Here is a 15,597-nt window from a genome sequence, read left to right as displayed (position 1 = left end):
TCTTACAATATAAAATTGTCTCACTCAATAACTATAGGTTGAGAATACGACATATGAGTAGTCTTTTATTGTATTGAATATTGATTAACTTTATATTGGCCAAATTCTCAATTTGACAATCTCCTTGAGCCGTATAGCCAACATAAACGTAGGAGATTATAAACTTTCTTTGTGAGAGCCAACTTTGTCAAGGATGATTTTACTAAGATACGAGAGATTACAATGAAGTCAAGATTTTTATGTATAACACTGCTGATTTCTATATTTAAGTTAATTTGTATGCATTAATGAAATTTGTGTAATTTAATTTATAAATTAAATCCGATGTAGCATGCAAGGATAATAATGAACAGGTAACACACGTAGAAGCGGCATTATATGCAAAACTATTTAGAAACATTCGTGAAGTCTTTGAGTAGAACTCTACTATACATTATACTCTTTAATTTGATATCAAACGTTGTTCATCACCATGACACCATTCACGTATACATTGACTATATATAGCCATGTTAATTAACATGAAAAAGTACACAAAAGGTACGAGTAATTGGTAGTTGATTTTATGAGATACGCTTTGCTTCTTTCTTTTCTTGCAAAAATATTAAAAATATTAATGTTATACTCTTATTTTTAATTAGTTTTACACTAATTCCTCCTTCGTCATGGACTTTGCTTGCGGTTAAAAAATAAAAATAGGGATTAGAGTTTAAATCCTACAAAATACATATAAACAAATGAGTTATTCTATCTCCATTGTAAATTGATTTTAGGACATTTATTTTTTCATGAGTTATTTTACGATGATAAATTTACATTTTTTCGTAGAAGAATTTACATTTATCATAAGCTCATTCAAAAGCAAAAAAACAATTTAGCAATCCGTGCAACGCACGGGCATGAAATCTAGTATTCTTATAAATTCGATGGATGCAACTATCTTTATGTTATGCTCTAGCACTATTTTATCGGTCTTGGATTCTCTCCATTACTTGAAAGAAATGGACCTCCATAGGCTCCATTACTTTCGAACGGTCCGAATTAGAGAGAAATTAAGTAATGAAGATCATCTAAATTCCTATTTTATAGTCGATTTTACACTTGACTTTCTCAGTTTTATATTATTTTTAGGTCACAAATTTCAATGGGATTTCATCCCTTGTGTATAAGTTATCACAATACCTCTAAACAATTTTTTGGTTGTTTACCTATACTTCATTTTTTGGTTAAAAAAACTCCGATTGACGATAAATTTTGGCTACAATTTTAGAACGTGGCGGCTTTTTTTCGAACTAAAATCTCATGAAGCGGAGAATTTGAAAAAAAAAATCACCGATTTGGAACTGTGTGTCATCTTCCGGTCTTCCGGATCCCGGACGATAGTATTTGGCTGGACCAAACCCGAATCGAATTCTTTTAAGTCTATCCTCGATCTTTTTTTTTGATAATTCGTTCTTCAGTCCGGTCCAATCCAAGACTGATAGGTTTAACTCCAGACCAAATAGACCGTATTTTACGGTTTTAAAGATTACTATCTGAAAATTATGTAAAAAATTTAATATTTTACACCAAAAACTACTCCGTATTATAAACTTGATAATATCGATTATAACGATTATTAAGTTAAAATTTGCTTTTAATTTAATGAAATTAAAAATCTGCTTCAAACACTTCGGTCCATTTTAATCTAAGACCGGACATGACCAAAACTTTCGGGTATGGTCTGGTCCATGTTAGCAAGCCTCTAGCTCCTCTATCCATTTTCTGACAAAGAGCCGTTAGGCTCCATATTCCTATCAAAGGAAATTTGTGATTATTTCCGTATATACGTTTTATAGCTGTTAGGTTTATTTTGCTTCCGTAAATAGTTCGATTACATTCATGTATATATAGGATGTTGTACCAATGTATAAACCACGATTGATGATACCCGTCGTGAGGTGTCTAAAATAAATTTATAATCTCCAACTACAACAATAGCTAGCGGCAGTCGGGTCGAACCACAGAGAGGCATACGTAATTTCTAGTTGTTTAATTTCGGTCTAAGGTAACAATAAGATGGGAGTTTGATTGGATTTGATCTATAGCTAATTAACAATAAAAGAAATGTAAACTAAATAAACGGAAGAAATAGATATTAAAAGGGGTACTAGGATGGTCGGTTCGTTATAGTTTCAGCGGCAGCATACTAAACAGGTCTAAATCAAACACATGTGAGGCGGGAAATAAAGAGGTCCTCTCGGTCCACTCCTAACAAATAGCATCTTTCGATCTCGCTATAAGTCCCTAATATCACTAATACTAACTTTCGTCCTGAAAAGTGACTAACGGTCTAAACTTTACCTATCTTTCGATCTCAGCATAGTTTAGTCATTTTAATTGGTGATCTAACAACTGTCCCTATCTTTCGATCTAATGGGTCAGTCGTATCCTAAACATTCAACTAGTCGTGTGCACTCGATTCGTCGAATAAAGAATTAAAACAATTAAAACGAAAATAAAACCCCACGAGGTCAGTCGATCGACCAGGTATTTCAGTCGATCGACTGAGACGCGATTCAGGCCGTGTTCATTCTTTTGCCGCCTAACTATAATTCCCTACATCCTAGCACAATTAATTTAGCTACTCATGCTAGGGGTGATAACAACAATAAAACTAATGAAATAAACAGGAGGATTCATAATGAAAACTACGGAACAAAAGGCTAGCATAAGACGATAGTTATGGTTTTGGTAACTAACTAGCAATTCTATACTAACGATGAAATAAAGATGAACTGAAATAGGGCAGAAAGAATACCGAAATCGCAGGGGAATGCTTAAGAATAAGAACGAAAATTCCAATGCTAAAACGATGTTCCAAACCCTAATTACTCGAATGAAAATAAACTGAATGTTACGGTCTAAAACTTAGATAGAAATCGGATCCCTAAAACTAGTGTTCTCAGTTACGTTATATAGCAAACATAGGTAACACTTATTATCAAAACCTAAACTCAATGGGCTTGCGCTTCCTCAGTCTTTTAATTCTCGTCTGGAATAGCATCTTGGTCGATCGACTAATCATGGCAGTCGATCGACTGCTCCTCAGTGTACAGTGGCTTCTGGATCCCGTGAGTTGGTCGATCGACTAAGGTTACTGGTCGATCGACTACTTTAGCTGCTACTTGACTTCATATTTCTCGTGGATTTGTCTTTTGGGCCTTGGAATGCGCACCAAGCTCGTTTCTCGGGTGAATACATCACGTCATATGCAATGCAGGATACTCGGGGACGGATTTAGCTTAATTTCCGTTAAATTCTTCACATTTCTGCAATAAAGCACAAAAACACGAAAGTAGACGAAAATAGGGGAAAATGTAGCATAAACTAGCAAATGAGCTCTGAAATGCGTGTAAAATGGGATGTAAAACATCATATAAAAGACACGCATCAAACTTCCCCAAACCAAATCCTTGCTTGTCCCCAAGCAAGAACTAAACTCGGTCTAATGACCTAATGGAACGAGTTCAATCTCAGAGCGAAATGCAAACTGTAAAGCCTAAACCATTTCAATGCAATAACCAACAATCAATTAGCAAATGTGAATCATGCAAACGAGTTATGGAATCGTTAAAAACTGCTGAACTTTTGCCTATAGAGACTTATCAAATTGGACTCTCACGGGTCGCTCATATCACTCATAAGAACAAGGTGAGTATATGTAAGATAGAAAGAAGTAATATTGTAAAGACTCTCACCTAACTACGACCTATAAGAACATGCCTGCAATATAATATGAAAGCAATCTCTATGACCATACATATGCATTCCAACCAACAAAAGACCATGACACATGCCGAGGTATGAATATGGAAATGTGAGGTATGGGTAAGAAGAGGCAAAACGTTTTATGGTAAAGTGGAGGTACAAGTGATCAAGCTAGTACCAAACGGGACCATATGGCAACATCCAACTTCTTGCTCATAATCAAATGAAACGGTGCTATAGCAAGCACAAAACTCACAAATCTCCATAAAATTAAATCAACTAACTCCCCATAAAATAGAAAGGTATCATGGGAGCAAAAATCGCCAAATAGTAAAGACTTGAATCATGCGAATTGATTTTCCTTTGAAACACAGTCGATCGACCAGAAAAGGAAGTCGATCGACCGCTTTGAACAGTACAAAACCCCTTTTCTTTTCTTTCTCTTCTTTTTCGAATCATTTTATTTTTCTTTTTCTTCTTTTTTTTTTCTTTTTTTTTTCTTTCAATTTTTCATTCCTTTTTCACTTTCCCAACATCATCTCCAAAGAGCAAGGGTTACCAAAAACGAGTAACAATCCCAAAAACTAGACTACTAGCTTGACAAAGGCAGGCTATGTGTAGGATGTAGTAAATATGACAAAAAAGGATATTTTTGGCAGTGTGGAGCTTATGGGTAAAACGAGAAAACGAAACCTCTACCACATGTGTCAACTAACCACAGACCGAATGCATACAGGTATTAAGTAGATCAAATTCATATTTATGCACATTTATGAAACATGTCTCATAAGGAGTACTATTCACATTCCTAAATAAACTGGTCATGAATGTCACCAGTTATAGGCTCTAAAACTCAGAAATATGATGTAGTTTGCCAAAAATCAAAGTCAAGTCTCAAGTCCAGCAAATAATTTAACGAAAACTCGTAGATATGCATATACGATTCTACTAATAACATGTCAATTAAGCAAGGCTTAGGCAAAAACAGTTGCAAATGCAATACCAACCTTGAAATACTATCGTTCCGACTCGACCTATATGCTGAAATAAACGTGTATTTTTGTGAAATTTTTGAAATTTTTCAATTTTTTTGATATATATATAAAGAAATAAACAATGCAAAACAAAATGTAAACGTGAATGCAAACAAATGATATGCGACGCAAAACCCTTCCCCAAACCAAATCGCACAATGTCCCCATTGTGCAAAATCATGTAATGAAGAAAAAATGGAAAACGGGAATTTGCGTAAAAAAATTAAGTAAATAAGACATGAAGTAAAAACTTGGGAACTCACAAGACTTTAGGCGCAGCAAAGGAAACCTCCCCAAACCAGCGTGAGCTAGGAGGTTTCAGCAGCCAACAGTACTACTAATAAGTACCTGAAAGACAAAAATTACCACGCATAAGACTGAGAAGAACAATTTTGAAGTGGTAAATATGTGCACTAATGAGGAAATTGAAAGAAATAAATAATTTGACGGAAAGTAAAGTGGAGTAGAAAACTCCCTTAAGTCCGCATATCGACCAAACACAGTAGGTGAGAGGTCGTGAACAGGTACAGCAGCGTCCTCGGTCGATCGACTAAGTATGGCAGTCGATCGACCAATAAGTCAGGAACAGTAGCTCCTGGAAAGTGCAACTCAGTCGATCGACCAATGAAGCCAGTCGATCGACTGAAAATACTGCTGAACTCCGTATTTCTTCACATTTGCTCAATAATTTGAGCTAATGAGCTCTAAAAACCTGCAAGTGCACAATAATATGCGCCCAAAATTGCGCAAAAACCCAAAGCAAAGTCTAAAGTGCTTAAAAATCCTAAACAAAACAAATAAATGTGAAGTCTCGCGCACACAAATGCAATAAAAATAGTTTGAAATCAATGAAATGTAAATGTTTTTGAAAAAGCACTCGATCAACTAGTAGTTGATCAAGAACGGCCACGGTATGGCCCACTTCGTCGGCTTCTGGCTACAAGAAGTAGCCTCAACGGTGCTCATTTTCGCAGCTGCACCCTTCTCAACTTCAGCATTCGGAGAGCTCGGCGGACCAACAACTTCGTCATCTCCTCACTCAAGGACTTCCTCCGGCTCATCAAAATCCAAGTCAGACCGTCTCACCTTGGCTGGCTCATCTTCAACTTCCTCGTCCGTGCCATAGCTCAAGCACCCTATACCGCCTCTCGAAATAATCTGCTCCTTCACAGCTGGAGCAACCAGCGGCTCTTCCTTCCCCAAACCAGCTCCTGCAATGTCTAAAACAACAGAATCCTCCTCCTTTTTTCTCCCAGCCTGGGGCGGAGGTGTTAACACAGGAGTAGTAATAGAGACAGGTAATTCAGGAAGCACAAAGTACGATTTCTTTTCAGAAACCGTATTACAGGTGACATGCCACATGGGGTCCTTCTTCCTAGCTGTTTGGGCGAAAACAATGGAGTGTTTCCCCACTTTGAAGGTCAAAGTACCAGAACCTACATCGATAACTGCACCAGCGGTGTGCAGAAATGGCCTACCTAGAATGATAGGTATGTGTGCATCCTCAGGCATGTCTAGGACCACAAAGTCTACAGGGAAGAAAACTTCCTTATTTGGACAGGTATGTCCTCTAGGATTCCTATGGGATCGACCGCGGAGCGATCAGCCATCTGGACTGTCATGTCTGTAACTGCAAACCTGGTCAATTTTAGCTTCCTAGCTAGACTCAATGGCATGACGCTAATACTAGCTCCTAGGTCACATAATGCCTTCTCAATAGAGAAGGTACCTATATTGCAAGGAACAGAAAAACTGCCTGGGTCAGCTAACTTAAGGGGTGCAGTGTGAGACAGATAAGAACAAGTTTCCTCAGTGAGTGCAACAGTATGCACTGTTTCAAGTGACTTTTTCTTAGACAGGAGTTGTTTTATGAATTTAGTGTAGGCAGGCACTGGATTGACCAACTCAAGGAAATGAACTTGTACATTCAAACTACGAATAACCTTTTCAAATTTATTGAAAGATACCTGTTCTTTTGTCGGCACTAGTCTCTCCGAATAAGGGGCTGTAAGAAGTAGCTTAGCCCTCTCTTCTAAATCTCGCGTGCCGGCATCCGTGGACTTAGGCTGGAAGTCCACGACCTTATCTTTGTTGAAACTTGACCCCTCTTCAGACCGTCTCAAATGTGAACCATTGGTTGACATTGGGTCGTACTTCGTAGCCGGGACGGACCCATCAGCACTCGGGTCTTGCCCCAAAATTTTCGGGACTGTGGTACCCCGAAACAAGTGGTCTCTCAGATTGTTGGGCATTGGAGGACGAAATTCCTCAACATCAGCAGCGATCTCAGTCGATCGACCACCTTCCTCAGTCGATCGACTGAGGTGAACAGTTCCAGAAGCTCCTGTAACCCGCGCTTCAGTCGATCGACCGGGTATATCAGTCGATCGACGAATATACCTGGTAGACACCTTTTTCTTTGCTTTGCTTGGACTCGGTTCCGCCTCATTTTTTGCAGGGGTATCCTCGACCATGGCAGGCCCCTCCAGGTTGGACCCACTCCTCAATGTAATGGCATTTAGGGTCTCCTTTTGATCGGTTTGAGTCGGTAGGTGTCCGGGAGCTCTAGTGGTATTCTTACTAGCCAATTGAGCAATTTGCCTCTCTAGTAGCTTCATCCCGGCCTCCCTAGCTTGGGACTCCTTCAGCAATAATTTTTTAAACTCGGTAAAATCAGAATTTTGGGTTTGTTGCTGCTGCGGCACATAGGGAGGTTTTTGATATTGTTGTTGCTTTTGATGAGGGGGCACATAAGGTTGTTGCTGCTGCTGCTGCTGCTGTTGTGGAGGTTGAGTCGGATTCAGTACATTCTGGCTACTCCACCTCAAGTTTGGGTGGACATTTGGCTCGTAGTACGTGTTTGTCTGCCTATAATGTTGAAAGGCAGCACAAGACTCGAACGGACTAGGACAATTCTCAGAGACATGTGCCTCAGCTCCACACCTTCTACAGATGAAAGGACCGTCTGAAACAGCATTAACATTGTACATCCCCCCTTTTGAAAATCCTCCTAGCTCATACTTGTCAAACCTCGCAGTGAGAGCTTCAATTACAGCCACAGAAGGGGATTCATCACTCCTTCTTTGATTCCCTCTGGAATTCCCATACTCAGCCTTGTGGGTGGCTAAGTCATCAATTATCTTCCACCCCTTAGTCTCTCCCATATTCTCAGCAAATCGGCTATTGGCTGCAGCATCCAAAATAGCCCTCTGATCATCATAAAGTCCATTATAGAACTGATTGCACAAACTCCATTTTTCGAACCCATGGTGCGGTATGGTGCACACTAGCTTCTTAAAACGAACCCATGCTTCATGAAAGTTCTCATCTGGCCCTTGTTTGAAACTCGTGATTTGAGCTCGGATAGCATTCGTCTTTGAAGCGGAGAAGTACTTTTTGTAGAATGCCAAGGCCAAGGAATTCCAGTCGGTGATCCCGTGAGCAGCTCGGTCCAGATCTCTGTACCACTCCCTTGCAGCATCGCGGAGTGAGAATATAAACATGGTTTCTTTTATCTAGTCCTGGGTCACACCGTTCGGCGGAGGTATAGAGCAGCAATAATCAATAAAGATCTTCATATGCTAGGCTGCATCTTCAGTTGCAGCTCCCCCGAATTGGTTCTTCTCAACCAAACTGATATAAGAAGGCTTTGGTTCGAATTTCCTATCAGCTCCAGGTAATTCGAACCCCTTGTATAGATTTGCAGCTGTCGGCTCAGAATGACTTGCTATAGTTGCTTCTTCATCCATCTCTATGAAATCTGGAAAGGTGACTGTTTCAGCTGATGAGTGAGAAACAGGAGAAGAAGGTGGATCCTCCTCGAATAGTTCGTTCTCGTAAAAGCTTGACAGAGTACTCAGCTCTTCCTCTGTCGGTAATACCCTTTGTGATCGTCTCAACTCGCGCAAAGATTTCTCTAACTCAGGGTCGAACGGTAATAGTTCACCACCCTGTGACCTGCGCATAAGAAGCAACTACAAAAAGAATATAAGAAAAGTTTAAGGAACGGATGTCCCTTAAACTAAAAAAAGACTAAAATAAAAATAACTAAAAATTAGAACTATTGCCTCCCCGGCAACGGCGCCAAAATTTGATACCCGTCGTGAGGTGTCAAAAATAAATTTATAATCTCCAACTACAACTATAGCTAGCGGCAGTCAGGTCGAACCACAGAGAGGCAGACGTAATTTCTAGTTGTTTAATTTCGGTCTAAGGTAACAATAAGATGGGAGTTTGATTGGATTTGATCTATAGCTAATTAACAATAAAAGAAATGTAAACTAAATAAACGGAAGAAATAGATATTAAAAGGGGTACTAGGATGGTCGGTTCGTTATAGTTTCGGCGGCCGCATACTAAACAAATCTAAATCAAACACATGTGAGGCGGGAAATAAAGAGGTCCTCTCGGTCCACTCCTAACAAATAGCATCTTTCGATCTCGCTATAAGTCCCTAATATCACTAATACTAACTTTCGTCCTGAAAAGTGACTAACGGTCTAAACTTTACCTATCTTTCGATCTCAGCATAGTTTAGTCATTTTAATTGGTGATCTAACAACTGTCCCTATCTTTCGATCTAATGGGTCAGTCGTATCCTAAACATTCAACTAGTCGTGTGCACTCGATTCGTCGAATAAAGAATTAAAACAATTAAAACGAAAATAAAACCCCACGAGGTCAGTCGATCGACCAGGTATTTCAGTCGATCGACTGACACGCGATTCAGGCCGTGTTCATTCTTTTGCCACCTAACTATAATTCCCCTACATCCTAGCACAATTAATTTAGCTACTCATGCTAAGGGTGATAACAACAATAAAACTAATGAAATAAACAGGAGGATTCATAATGAAAACTATGGAACAAAAGGCTAGCATAAGACGATAGTTATGGTTTTGGGAACTAACTAGCAATTCTATACTAACGATGAAATAAAGATGGACTGAAATAGGGCAGAAAGAATACCGAAATCGCAGGGCAATGCTTAAGAATAAGAACGAAAATTCCAATGCTAAAACGATGTTCCAAACCCTAATTACTCGAATGAAAATAAACTGAATGTTACTGTCTAAAACTTAGATGGAAATCGGATCCCTAAAACTAGTGTTCTCAGTTACGTTATATAGCAAACATACGTAACACTTATTATCAAAACCTAAACTCAATGGGCTTGCGCTTCCTCAGTCTTTTAATTCTCGTCTGGAATAGCATCTTGGTCGATTGACTAATCATGGCAGTCGATCGACTGCTCCTCAGTGTACAGTAGCTTCTGGATCCCGTGAGTTGGTCGATCGACTAAGGTTACTGGTCGATCGACTACTTTAGCTGCTACTTGACTTCATATTTCTCGTGGATTTGTCTTTTGGGCCTTGGAATGCGCACCAAACTCGTTCCTCAGGTGAATACTTCACGTCATATGCAATGCAGGATACTCGGGGACGGATTTAGCTTAATTTACGTTAAATTCTTCACATTTCTGCAATAAAGCACAAAAACACGAAAGTAGACGGAAATAGGGGAAAATGTAGCATAAACTAGCAAATGAGCTTTGAAATGCGTGTAAAATGGGATGTAAAACATCATATAAAAGACAGGCATCAATTGAACAAAGCAATAAATCATATATTCATCCCATTCAAATCTTATCATGGTATCAACGCTAGGTTAAAACCAATCGCAATCTTCTTCATCTTCTCTTTGCTGCCTTTTTTTTCAATCATGACAAATACTGATCGTAATCAAATTATCGAATCGAAAAACAATTCCTCATATTCGTTAGTTCATGTCGAGAACCCAGGTTATTTTTTCAAAACTCGTTATCGGGTCGCTGGTACCTTTCCCTATTGGTCGCGTTTACGTTAACTCGAATGATACAGACTTGAGCACGATAACCTTCGTGCCAGATGTGCGAGGCAGAGCACTGTATGAGCGCACCAAAACTCAGACCGCAGGTCCTCCACCAAGAGTGAATATGGAAGCTGGTAATAGTTCACATAATAGCAGTGGTGCGTTCTCTTGTCACTCTTCTTTAAATGGACGTTCATAATGCCAGGAAATGAATTCTTCACCAAATGGACGTTCATAATGCCTTCCTCCATGGCGATCTTAATGAGGAAGTCTACATGAAGCCTCCTCCCGGTTTTTTTCCACCTAATGATGGACGAGTTTGTCGCTTACAAAAATCGCTATACGGGTTACGATAAGAACCACGTTGCTGGTATGTTAAACTTGCTTCCGCACTCAAAAAATACGGCTTTCATCAATGCCCCTATGACCATTCGTTATTCTCTATCTTCACCAACGACACGGAGGTAAACGTTCTTGTTTATGTCGACGATCTCATTATTTGTGGCAACAATTTTGACATGATCACAAAGTTCAAACAATATCTCAGTACGTGCTTCCACATGAAAGACTTTGGCCCTCTAAAATACTTTCTCGGCCTCGAAATTGCTCGACACGAGCCTGGCATCTTCATTTCTCAAAGGAAATATGCCCTCGGCATCTTTTCCGAATCCGGTTTAATTGGGTCTAAACCCGCCTCGACTCCGATGGAACCAAATCATCGTCTCGGCATCTGTAAAGCAGCTCTCATGACTGACCCACAACCATATCGAAGACTAGTGGGCCGGCTGGTTTACCTCACAATTACGCGGCCAGAACTACTCTACTCGGTTCATATCTTAGCCCAATTTATGCACGCTCCAACAACCGAACATTGGAAAGCAGCTCTTACTGTCGTTCGTTATCTCAAACAAGCACCTGGCCAAGGTCTTTTACTTCGGTCAGATAGCGACCTTTGCCTCAACGCTTACTGCGATGCCGATTATGCTAGTTGTCCAACAACTCGTCGTTCCCTCAGCGCCTACTTGGTTTTCTTGGGCTCATCTCCTATCTCATGGAAAACTAAAAAACAACCAACGGTTTCTCTTTCATCTGCTGAAGCTGAATACCGCGCTATGGCCGATACCACATGTGAACTTAAATGACTTAAAGGGTTACTTTGTTTTCTCGGCATTCAACACAAGCAACCCATCCAATTAATGTGCGATAGCCAATCCCCGCTACACATTGCCAAAAATCCGGTCTTTCATGAACGAACAAAGCACATCGAAGTGGACTGCCACTTCGTTCGTGATGAAATCCAACGAGGCACCATCAATCCTAGCTACATTCACACAAGAGCTCAACTCGTAGATATCTTTACCAAAGCCCTTGGTCGTGCCTCTTTTAATGAACTTATATCCAAGTTGGGCGTCTCGACTCTCCACGCTCCAACTTGAGGGGGGGTGTTAGCAAGCCTCTAGCTCCTCTATTCATTTTCTGACAAAGAGCCATTAGGCTCCATATTCCTATCAAAGGCAATTTGTGATTATTTCCGTATATACGTTTTATAGCTGTTAGGTTTATTTTGCTTCCGTAAATAATTCGATTACATTCATGTATATATAGGATGTTGTACCAATGTATAAACCCCGATTGAAGAAAGCAATAAATCATATATTCATCCCATTCAAATCTTATCAGTCCACGACCAAAAGTTTAAGGTCCGGTCTTCGGTATACATCTCTTATTTTTTTTGGTCTTCGGTCTGGTTTTGAGCCTATGCTCACCCCTGCTATGAGTTATGATCTACCAAAGTTTAACTGACCGTAATAATTACCCACACGTTTAAAATGCAACAACTTTTTGGTTTCCAAACCAAAGATCTCGTAACAACGGTGTGTTTGATAAACAACAAACGTTATCATTTTCTGAAATCGCAATAAAAAAATGTTCAATCAATTTTATTACATATAACCAGTACAAGTTGAAAAACTTAACAATTCTGGGATACCAATAAGAAGATCTCAATTATGAATAATGTGGATGTTAAGTGATGATCAAATGATAGCTAATTTTTGAAGGCAAATGATCATATTTCTCTATTATCTTTTGGTAGAGCTCAATTATTCTACTACATAATGCGGTGCTACTTTGCGAAGTTGATGTCAATTTTCCAACTCCATCTTTGTATTTCTGTTCCACACTGTTGCGTAAATGCAACTTATCCAACACAAAGAAGGTTATAATTATCTATGTGTTACATGTATTGATGGTAACATGTAACATTAGGTGGAAATGAATGTAGATTCATGTGTATTTCACAATTACGTGAAAACATATGGATTATTATTAATTCATTTAAATAACGTAGAATGATTTTATGATTTCAAAATCTAACGTCATTTTACGTAGCTATATAAAGGATGACAACTCCTTTGGAAAAGATATCTCACAACAAATATCAAACAAGGTGACTTAGCTTGGTAGAAAATAGCAAGTCGGGTTTGAGGGTGAGAGACAGTACAACGAGTGTTTTTATACAATAATTTAGGAGGTTACTCTAGGGGTGATGTTAGTGGCATTGACTAATATTACTGGAGGTTTAGAGGTTGTTATCTTATATTATTGTGGGTTTCGGATTAATATTTAATTCAGGACGGTTACGTTGTACTGGTACTATATTATTATAGTGGATTCTAGTCGATTCGGCTAGTGGGTTTTACTTCCGGTTTGGAAGGTTTTGCCCTAGGTTTGACCCTAAATATCGTCTCATCTTATTATTGCTTACATTTTTTACTTTTACGGTTTAATTGTCGATTGGTTGCTTCCATTGCGCGTGGGAGATTGACATTAATTTCCCAACAGTGGTATCAGAGCCACTAGGCTCGGTCTGGTGGCTGGTTTAATTGGCAAGGATGTCAAATATGGGGTCTCAATTTGCAGTACCAAAATTTGACGGTAAAAGTGGTTTCACCCTTTGGCAAAGAAGGATGAAGGATCTCCTGGTTCATCTTGGCTTGGCTAGAGCCTTGAAAGGAGATGATGGTAAGCCGGAAAAGATGAGTGATGACAACTGGGAAGAGGTTTGCACTAAGTGTGCAAGTACCATGAGGTTGTGCATCTCAGATTCCGTCATCAATTGTGTTCTTGATGACGACTCTCCATCAGTGATATGGGAAAAGTTGGAGAAGCTCTATATGGCAAAAAGTTTGACTAATAAGTTGTTATTGAAGCGACGGTTATATATATATCGGTTAAGGATGGAAGAGGATGAAAATTTAATTGGACATGTGAATTTGTTCAATGGACTGTTAGACGAGTTGAAGAAGATCGAAGTAAAGCTTGAGGAGGAAGATAAGGAGTTATTACTCCTCAATTCTCTCCCGGACACATATGAGACTTATGTGGATACTATTCTGCGCGGGAAGGACACCATCACGATGGAGCAAGCACATACAGCTTTATTGTCCTTTGATGCGAGGAAGAAGGACAAGGCTGGGATATGGAGCGACAATACTGGTGCAGTTGCAGTTGCTCGGATTGTAGGTGTTTGGTTCAAGTAGAGGTGCTCAGTGGGCCATGCCAGTGCGGGCCGTGTCGGACCAAGGGCGGACTGGGTTGTGGGTCAAGCAGGCCGAGCACGACACTAACATATGATCGTGCTAGGCCGGGTTAGTGCTGGTCTGGGTTGGTCTGGCAATAGCCTGTCCCAAGGGGATATATGGGTTGTGTTGGGCCGGGCTTAGTGCTGGCCTGGCTACTAGAAGTCAGCCCATGAAGCAATGCTAGGCCGTGCCGAATTGGGCTGACCTGCTATGTTGTACACCTCTAGGTTCAAGCATTATTGGAATGGATAATAATAATAAAAAATAGATATGGAGTTTGAATCCTTAGAGATAGTGGTGGGTATGAAATTCCAAGGGGTTAGAATGAAGTTAGAATTCATCCAGTATAGAACTTAATTCCAAAACACCTCAAACAAATATTGAAATAGATTAAATTCATTCCATTCCATTCCATTCGATTCCATTCTATACCACCCAACCAAATCATGTCTTAATTCTTGTTCATGCATTGATTTTGCTGTACCGAAAGCTAATGGTAGGTGTTCACTAAACGGTTACACTGTAGCTCTTGAGTTAATATCTCGTAGATTTATGACTAAGGCCTTGTTCTTTTGGACTTCTATTTGTCTTTTTAAGTTCAGTTCAGTTCCTATAGGTACAGTTTAGTTCTTATAAGTTCAGTTTAGTTCCTATAATTTCAGTTCAGTTCAGCTCTTATAAGTTCAGTTCAGTTCCTATAAGTTCAGTTTAGTTCAGTTCCTATAAGTTAAGTTCAGCTCCTATAAGTTCAGTTTAGACAAGTTCATACATCTTATATTAACTATAAATTCATGCCCGTTTTTTAGTATTGACGAATTGAAAAAAATAGTACCATTTTCATTAAAATCAATGCAAAAAAATCCAATATTCAAATAATCCTATATACATTATTCTTAAAAAAAATAGACTGGGCTTATAAGAGTAACTTAATTCTTTAAAAAAAAAACTAGCCCTTGTCATGTTCTCTGACTTAATTTTGTTGAACTAAACTTAACTTATAAGAGCTGAGCTGAACTAAACTTATAGGAGTTTAAAACTGAACTGAGCTAGGCTGAATTGAACTGAAATGAGTTGTAAATAAGCCATAAAGAACATAGCTTTATAGGAGTTTAACTGAACGAAACTGAACTTATATGAGTTCAACTGAGCTTATAAGAGTAACTTATATAAAAAAAATGAGAATGAATTGAACTAAATTTTTCTAAACTGAATTTATAGAAGCTAAGTTGAACTGAATTGAGTTAGAGTTATAGGAATTAAACTGAATTATAAAAGTTAAACTGAATTTAACTTCAGTTAATCTTGCTGAAGACGGGTCGGAGTAAGTGGCGGATAATGTCACTCACAAAACGAATAGGGGAACAAGGTGGGGGCACCCC

This window comes from Silene latifolia, chromosome 2 (assembly GCF_048544455.1).
Source record: "Silene latifolia isolate original U9 population chromosome 2, ASM4854445v1, whole genome shotgun sequence".
Classification (NCBI taxonomy): Eukaryota; Viridiplantae; Streptophyta; class Magnoliopsida; order Caryophyllales; family Caryophyllaceae; genus Silene; species Silene latifolia.
The sequence above is the reverse complement of the archived record's forward strand: the minus strand, read 5'-3'. Positions refer to the sequence as shown.